Source organism: Hippocampus guttulatus, chromosome 6, assembly GCF_054856545.1.
Source record: "Hippocampus guttulatus isolate MCC_2025c chromosome 6, RoL_Hgut_1.0, whole genome shotgun sequence".
Taxonomy (NCBI): domain Eukaryota; kingdom Metazoa; phylum Chordata; class Actinopteri; order Syngnathiformes; family Syngnathidae; genus Hippocampus; species Hippocampus guttulatus.
In genome coordinates, this window is record NC_141266.1 from 5,435,163 (window position 1) to 5,444,056 (window position 8,894).

An 8,894-nucleotide genomic window follows, 5' to 3' on the forward strand; every position below is an offset into this window, starting at 1 on the left:
GTACTCCAGTTTCCTCCCACATTCCAAAAACATGTGTGACAGATTAATGCAACTTTCTAAATTGTCCCTCTGTATCATTGTTAGCGCAAATGGTTGTTCGCCTGCGATTGGCTAGCAACCAGTTCAGGGTGTCCCCCGCCTACTGCCCGAAGACAGCTGGGATAGGCTGCAACATGCCTGCGAACCTTGTGAGGATAAAGCGGATCAGAAAATGGATGGATGGATGGATGAATGAAGCAAGTGGCTCATACTCCTGGGCACATTGCGATAACTGAAATCCCCCTGGTGGTCATTAAAGTCAATGCAGGATAAAAAGCATTCAGGCTTGCAACACACATTACATGCACTGCATAATTATCTCAGCAATATTAAGGCTTTTTTTTCTGCTGAATATCCTAACGTGTCCTCCCAAATTAACAAGTGAAAATGATGCTCCTGGGTTCTCCACACAAATTAAGAGCAAGCATTGAGTGTGGTTCAATTCATATTCTGCGAGACCACTTTAGAAACAACCCTGCTCATCTTCTCCTTTGCACTTTGAAATGAAAGCTGCAGTGATGGTTTGAAAGGACAAGACTGCTACTGATCAAAATATTGTCCCCTTCGGACAAAATAGTTCCCCTTTCCAAATCCAATGTCCTCATTCAGGAGCTGTTTAGCTGCAAACCTAGACCCTCAAGTGTCAGCTTTGGAAATGCTGGGCTGTTAAATTATGTGTGTGCTATGTGGTAACAAGGCATAAAATAAAATTTTAAAAAGGAGGGAAAAAACATGGTTCAAAGAGGGGTGATAATGTGTTAGACTGAGAATATACATTACATATGTGATGTTTGTTTGCATGATAACAGGAGGTGTATGCTGACCTACCTCCAAGAAATGACTGATTTAATTGAAGGTTTTGAAACTCAGAGAGTTGTGTGAAGGTTTTCGCAAACGAATGGATAGTTTGCGAAAACCTTCATCCATTTTCTAATCCGCTTCTCATCACAAGAGTCGCGGGAGTGCTGCAACCTCTCCCAGCTGAGTTCGGGCAGTTGGCGGGGGACACCCTGAACTGGTTGTCAGCCAATCGTGGAACTATCAATACTTTATCGGGAAAGTAAGTTTGTGAATGCCTGAAACAGAGCATATGTAGTCAGAATTGTTGTGTATTGCTTCATATCATTGTCAGCGGCATCATTAGGGTATGATTCTTTTCATTTATGTGTCAATAAACCGTGAGGTGTGTTTCTGTTACATTTGTCAGCCTAAACATTAGATTTGCTGTATTTGTACAACCTCCCTCTCGTGGATCTGAAGAAGATAATGAAAGCAAAACAACTCTAAGTACAGTATGTAAGATGTTCCAAATAAGCTGGTCAATATTGACTGAAAGGTTCAAAATTGTGCAAATATAATCAAGTCAAGTACAACTTTATTGTCAAATGCGCTGCATGTGCAACATACAGCACAGTTGAGGGTCTTGATTCTTTGTGTTTTGCTTTGCAGTACTTTTGAAACAGTGGAGCATCAATCAGAAATGATGATCAGTATTATTTTTGTTGAGGGTACATTTGTAATTTTCTGTAGCATGTAATATTGGCTGTAATGGTATGGTAGATAGAACTTGGGACCCAGATCTGTTTGAACAAAGACATTTAAACTTAATTGAAATGTATGAAGAACGTTTCTGATCATGTTTGCATTTTTACATAATCTTAGGTTATGCTGATATCATTGTGCAAGGGGAGTCATTTTAAGATTTTTGAATGACTTAATGAAGAACTCGTGTACTACAATAATTATCGTAGGGTTAAACGTGTGATCATTCCAGAAACGAATAACGGCTTATAATGACATATTTCTAAACTGCTATGATGATTTTCCACTTTACTTAGGTATTCAGATGGTAATTTGACATAGTTTAGTCAGATTACTTTGTTGTTCACTACCAAGCCCGAATGTTTTCTTGACCTTATATTAATCTATTCCATTTAACATGAGATTTGCAGCACTGATATTTGACCTTGCTGCTGTGTGTCACCCTGTGTGTTTGGCCTGTGTATCAGTAGTAGCAAAAAGAAAAGGGGGAGAAGGCTCTAAGCTCCAGATACACTGTCCGATACACACGGGAATAACGGTGAGTGAGGACTGTTGGTTCGTTTGACAGGGACCTCTTACCCTTGTCTCTCACAGCTCAGATAGAGAGAGACAAATACAGCGCGATGGCCAATAGAGGCAGATAGCAGACAGGCGAAAGAGGTGGTATGAGAGCATAGACAAGGGAAAACATAAAGATAGACCACGAGGTGTTAAAGATGGGCCTGGGGAATATGGGTGGTTGCATTAAGGAGCAAAAGCAAAGTGCCAAAGGAGGGCCCATAATAGGTCGAGGAGAGGGGGTAGAGAGAATGGGGATGGAGAAAGCGAGCGATAAGAAAGCAGAGAAGGCCTGGCATAGCACTAGGTTGCAGAGGGTTTATTATTCTCTGTAGCACTCAATCAAACGCCAGCCCTCTGAACACACTCAGCAATGCCGGCGAATCATCCTGGGGGCTTTCTCTGTCTCCTTTCTTTCTCTCCATCCACGACCCCCCCCTCATCCCTCCCACATTCCCTCCATCTTTTTTTTCCTGCGGTGTATGAGTGCTACCCATCTGTCAGCTGTCAGTGCCAGGGAGAGATATACAGAGCTGTCACTCTGCGTCAGAGCGCGTTTGGGAGGCCCCTTTTTGCAGCTGCCGCTCTACACATGCTTTCCCTATGGCGGCGCAGGGGAATGCTGCTTTGCAAGCACAAATACAAGCACACACAACAAGGCACATCAGACCGATCCACACTTTCATTAGTATCGACCGTGATTTCACTTCCCACTGTCATCGTTTGAAATTTGCTGTTTGGGTTTTCATTTGGTTTGCAGAAAAGTTTGGAAAAATATTGTATTTTTCATAGATCTGTGATTCGCCTCTTGGCCAAAGTCAGGTGGGATAAGATCTAGATCAAAGCTGGTGGGGGTAAGCACTGTAGAAAATCGGTGGATGCTTGACAGATGAAACCAAAGTACACCCTAAAACTGATTTTTTAAAGGTAGATTAACAACATGAACATCACTGTACAGTCTGCCATTAATGACCAAAGATTGTGACTCGAACACCAACCGTGCATCTGCAAAAGCCAGCGGATCCTGATTTTCCGATCAAGGGAGTGTCTTGGACGGAGTGACAATTTGGTGGCAGAAAGTCTGCTCAGAACACATCGTGCACGATGCAGAGTAAACAACTGGTATAACGTGCCGTATTTCATTCATACATATAAAAACCGTAGGCATCAAATTCTTTGAATCATTTGTATTATTTCGTTTTTTAATCAGTTCAAATTCCAATGTGTGGGGAGGAGGCACACAAACAATCAGGGGTGTGGGCAATCTCCACGTGCTCACGTCATAACGCCGATGTCTTGGGCTATGTTGAGACTCCAGTGCACGACAAGTCCGGTGCATTTCAAAGAATGAAAGAAGATGCTTTTTGGCCGTAAGTAAAGTTGGCAGTGACTACTCCCATGGCTGTGCCTGTGCAGTCCTCCCTCTTGGACATTCGCTATCCTGTTCTCATCTGTGAAATTACCAGCCTTGGGTCTAACCCACCTCCACGTCGAGTTATGCCATGTGCCACGCCAGATTTACACCGGTCATGAAAATCAAGGCCGATGTGGAGAAAAGTATAAGAGCCGCACTGCCCCGTGTACCTTTTCACTGGGTCTCACTTCTACAATCTAGTTCAAAGCCCTTTGACCGTTTATTTAAGCTAGCAAATTGCAGAAATATAACTGACAGGAGTGAGTTGCGAGAGGCAGAATGTTACAAATGAAGAGTTAACATTCAACTTTACAGTATACCAGAACAATTGGAAAGCGGGGGCAAGGCAGCCTATCCTGTCAAGGTGCCTGTTGCTTTGGGGATTTCTTCACCTCAAAAAGTACAAAAATTTAACTGTGAACAATTTTCATCTTTGTGTCTCAACGGAGCTTTCAATAAAATTCCAACGTTTGGACTTGCATAAGCCGACACCATTGCTGGTCCGAGTCCGGACGATATAAGAGGCTCCTGCCTTTGATGGCAATGTGCCCTATCCAGTATGGCCTCCACAAATTGCCATTGTCTACTACAATAATACATCCATCCATTTTCTAATCCGCTTATCCTCATGAGGTTCGCGGGGGTGGTGGAACCTATTCCAGCTGTCTTCGGGCAGTAGGTGGGGTACACCCTGAACTGGTTGCCAGCTAATCACAGGGCAAATTAAGACAAATGATAATTTGCGCTCACAATCACACCTAGGGTCAATTTAGAGTGTTCAATTCACCGACCATGCATGTTTTTTGGAATGTGGGAAGAAACCAGAATACCCATGCAGGCAAGTGGAGAACAGGCAAACACCACACAGGAAGGCCGCAGCCCGGAATCGAACCCCAGACCACTGCACTTTGAGGCGGATATGCTAACTGGTCGACCACCCTGCCGCCTACTACCATATGTTTTCAGATTTTCTCTTTTGAAAGCTATCTCACCAGTGTTACGTCCCAGCCAATAACTTCTATGTATACAGTGGGCAGGCTGTGATGACCTGTTTTATTTCACTAAAAAGCCTTTATTTACCCCTGATTTTAGAAATATTTTCGTCCAATTGTTGTGAAGAAAACTCAGTACAATTGAATGAATGAAAAAACATTTTCAAACAACCCTAATTCGTACTCGCATTGTCGTGCAGTTTTGTGGAAAATTACACTGACTTGAAATGAGAACAGATTCAGTTGTGTTGATGATGATGTGATGAGTTAAAGATTAGACAGGCTTGGGGTGGATATGTATTAATGTGTGTGGTTAGATTACTGTATTTGTAGGCCTTTTGGTGACACTCCGATGTTTTCTATGACAAGAGAAAAGGGGATGTGTGTAGCTTCTTTCCAGGCCTTCTATTTGTGTATGTTGACGAGATTGCCGGGTTTTGTGCCTTTTGTGTTTCTCCTGCCATTCCAGTGCCAATTGTGTTGGGTTTTGGGGGCTCGTTATTAGAGGGTGACAGTTTCTGGGCGGAAACAAACACGAGTCTGACGATTAACACCGTGTCACCATGTCAGCTCATACTGTAATCCTGGTATTCTGTCTATCACCCAAGTGTACGGGGAAAGGAGGAGGAGGTGAGAGCAAAGGACAGTGAGAATATCATAGAACGAGAGACGCAGTGTGAAAAAAAGGCATGGCCCAGATCCCAGGAGAGGCAGATAAAGCTGTGTTGTTCATCGAGTACATTATGTACGTGGCGGCGTACTGTAATGCAACGTGAACATTCCTTACAATCCTGGGCTTTCCACAGGGAGGAGCAAGGCCTGCTGGGGGATCTGTTTAGTTGATCAGACATGCCAGTGCTCTCACCCGGCATGGGAGTAGACTATATGGTGCATGATACAAAGGCAGAGCAGGGTGTGACAGACTAGAATAAGATAAAGGTTACTACTGATACAATACATACAACACAATACATCTTTATTTATATAGTGCTTTCACGACACCTGCAGCTATAAAGAAGCGCTTTACAGGACAGTTAACATAAAATAACAAAATACGGTAATATAACACAAAACATGACAGGTAATATAACACAAAAGACATGGACAGGCATGCAATCGCTGCAGAAGAGCATTGTAAGGGTAGGAATCGAGAAATGGCAGAAACAGAATTAGGCATTGTTAAGGGTTAAGAATTGAGCTTGTAATAGAAAAAGCATATGAAGGGTAGGGAACATTGTGATGTGATTTGGTTTTCGGAAACGGTGGAAAAAAACATTCGAATATTCTTTACCGCCGCGTGAGTGGCTGCCTTTCCAGCAGCTCCTATATTTTGTTGTTCTACTTCTTCCTTTCATAACTTTGCTGCTGTGAATTGGGAATTTCTCCATTGCGAGACTAATAAAGGTTTTCTTATCTTATCTTATCTTTACAATTAGGAGCAAAGACCGGCCTGTGGCATAAACAGTTTATGTGTTCGTTAGGGCCAGAACCGCTCCGGGATAAACTGTTCATGCCACAGGCCGGTCCTAAGTCAACCGACTACAGTGAATTTAACACATTTCTGTCGAATTATATACTATGGTAGCCTGAATCAGGTCCGCCACAGCAAATGTACAGGTCGCGTGCATGGTGCGGAGCTGCAGTGAGTGAGTGAGAATGACTGACAAGAACTGAGTGCGTCACATCTTGAAACTTAATAAAATTACAACGTGGATGGGTTGAGTGAGATATTGCTACTGTACATCATTTAAGCCACTTTTTGTACCCTCTCACTGATACTTTGGATTGGAGCAAAGGCCAATTGACAAAACAATTCAATTTTGCAATGAGGAAGCGGCCTTTTAAGAGTAATAAGGGACAATGGTGCAATGGGAGACACTGAGTTAAATTAAAGAAAAATGTTGACTAATTTGTGCTTCTGTAGTTTATGTGCATGGGTTCATTGTCACCCAGTTGGCCGTGCTCTATGTGTGATCTATCTAACTAGCTAGCTAGCATAAGTGTGATAAATACCTTTACATTCAAAGGATTTGGATGGCTCCAATAACCAATCAGTTGCAAAGTTGTTGTTTTTTGTTATTGAATTCAATCCTTTTTTTTTCCAGATTTTATTTGGTTAAAATGGATGATACTTAGGCATCCATACTACGGTAGAACTGCAGACAGGTAGTCAGTACTGTAACTGCAGCACATAAATTAAGAGTTTTAGGTTGGAAGTTTCAAAGATAATGGCAGTCATGACACACTGGAGTCCAGAAATTGGGAAACATTAGCAGTCTCATTTGTGTCCCTCAAGGTAATCCACTCTCAGGTAGCCTGATGGGGTTAATAACTGCAATGGACTTTTTTCAGCGTCACGTAAGTGGCAAAGGGTTCAAATGCTAACAAACAAGTCTCAAAGTTACAAAATGTTGACGTTAATAAGGTACCACTGTGGTGACAGGACACTGTGTACAATATAAGTGTACACTGATGAGACACTACTAGAACTTGATTAAAGATTCTGGGCCCTGTTTTCATTGCGGACGCAAGTTATATTCATTTTATCCTGAAGATACATTTTTAGAAACACCCCTCATTGAATGGCGTGAAATCATGTCTGCGGACTGCTTGCATTGTGAAAGTGTGACTATGTGCAAGGGCTGCGATATGGTAGATAGGACAATATAAAAGTGACTGAGAGTATCTTCTTGCATGAGACAAAGCCACCTTGTCAACAAAGGTAAATCCAAGCTAGTTTGTCTGTACTCAGCACCTCCAACAGAAATTGTGCCTCACCTTCACACTTTCAATCAGTTTTTCTATCATCGAGATGTCACATTAACATACACGCATGCACTCATGCCATTAAAAATAGATGGCATCTTGCAGATGGGCATGTTTGTGTGCAAGTAAACACATACACAGGCACAGACTTTCTACTCCCTCCTCTAGCACCTCTCAAACCTATTATTGGCAGCAGTTCAGTGACGGCTGTGTGACTGCCAGTACTGCGGATCTGCTCCTGGAGCGAGCTCTCCCCATCAGCGCTGGCTTGATTACCCTGATGTATGCACACCCAGACACTTGACAATCTCTCAGCATTTACATATGCAGGCTCAGCACTCCACACTACTTCTGATCTGAGGTGGATGTGTGTGTGTGTGTGTGTGTGTGTGTGTGTGTGTGTGTGTGTGTGTGTGTGTGTGTGTGTGTGTGTGTGTGCGTGTGTGTGTGTGTGCGCGTGTGTGTGTGTGTGTGTGTGTGCATGTGAGGATGTGTTTGTGAGATTGTGGAAGTGCGCACAATAGTGCGGCTGTTCACGAGGCAAGTGGGGAATGGTGAAGAGAAATGGCACTCCTCGCTTGCTAAACGTAAAACAAACAAACTTTAATCAGATGCCGAGCTCCTACTCTTCAAAGACTAGAGCGGAGTTGGAAAGCGAGAGAGAGAGAGAGAGAGAGAGAGAGAGAGAGAGCGACGGCTCACCTCAGGGTGTGCAACGTCGTAAACACACAAGCAGAGCATTTACCAGTTTCCCTGTTATTCACTCTCATGTCAAACACATAGCACTCAGAACTAACGCACACACAACCGGGGATTGAGCGGTGTTAAAATCCTCACAAAAGCATGTGCTTGACTGATGTTTTTCTTTCATTTCAAATGAAAATTATCATAAAAACAAGCCTCCTTTCCCCCACAAAACATCATTCAAAAGGCCCTGCCTCTTCTTCTTTCCTTTCTGCCGCCTCTGTCAACGTGAGGGAAGCGTCGACGCGAGGCAGAAGCGGAGAAATAGAGGCGGCGAGAGAGGAGGTCGAGGGAGTTGCACCGTGTCGATCCTTTTTGGCTGGCGGTTCATAGGCTCGGCTGATCATCATTAAAACGCACACAACTTGACATGTTTATTTAATAGCTGCTCGCGGCAAAGACGGCAAGCTGCTGCTATCTCTCACCGTCACATGTTGATATGTGCCACATCTGCAGAAGTGGATGTTGACATTTCTTTAATCCCCCCCCCCCCCCAAAAAAAGGACCTTTAAATCAATATGTGGCCTGTAATGTTACATTTAACTGCAAATTGACACTCTTCTGGATGACAAATGACTGGTCAAGTCACTTCTTTTAACCATGAAGAGGTTGGGGTCGTCACTTCCCATGAATGTCAGATTGAAAATCAACACGGATATCTAGCTTCTCCTAATTCCAACAGTAAGCGTCCATGTCTTCAGTTAACGGGCAAGTATCACACTGACTCTCTCTAGATTTCTGTATTGATCAGCTTCCACCACCACAAAAAAACAAAACAACTATTGCAGTGGCTGACAATCCACATACAACACACAATGAGAAAGAAAATAGTTTATGGA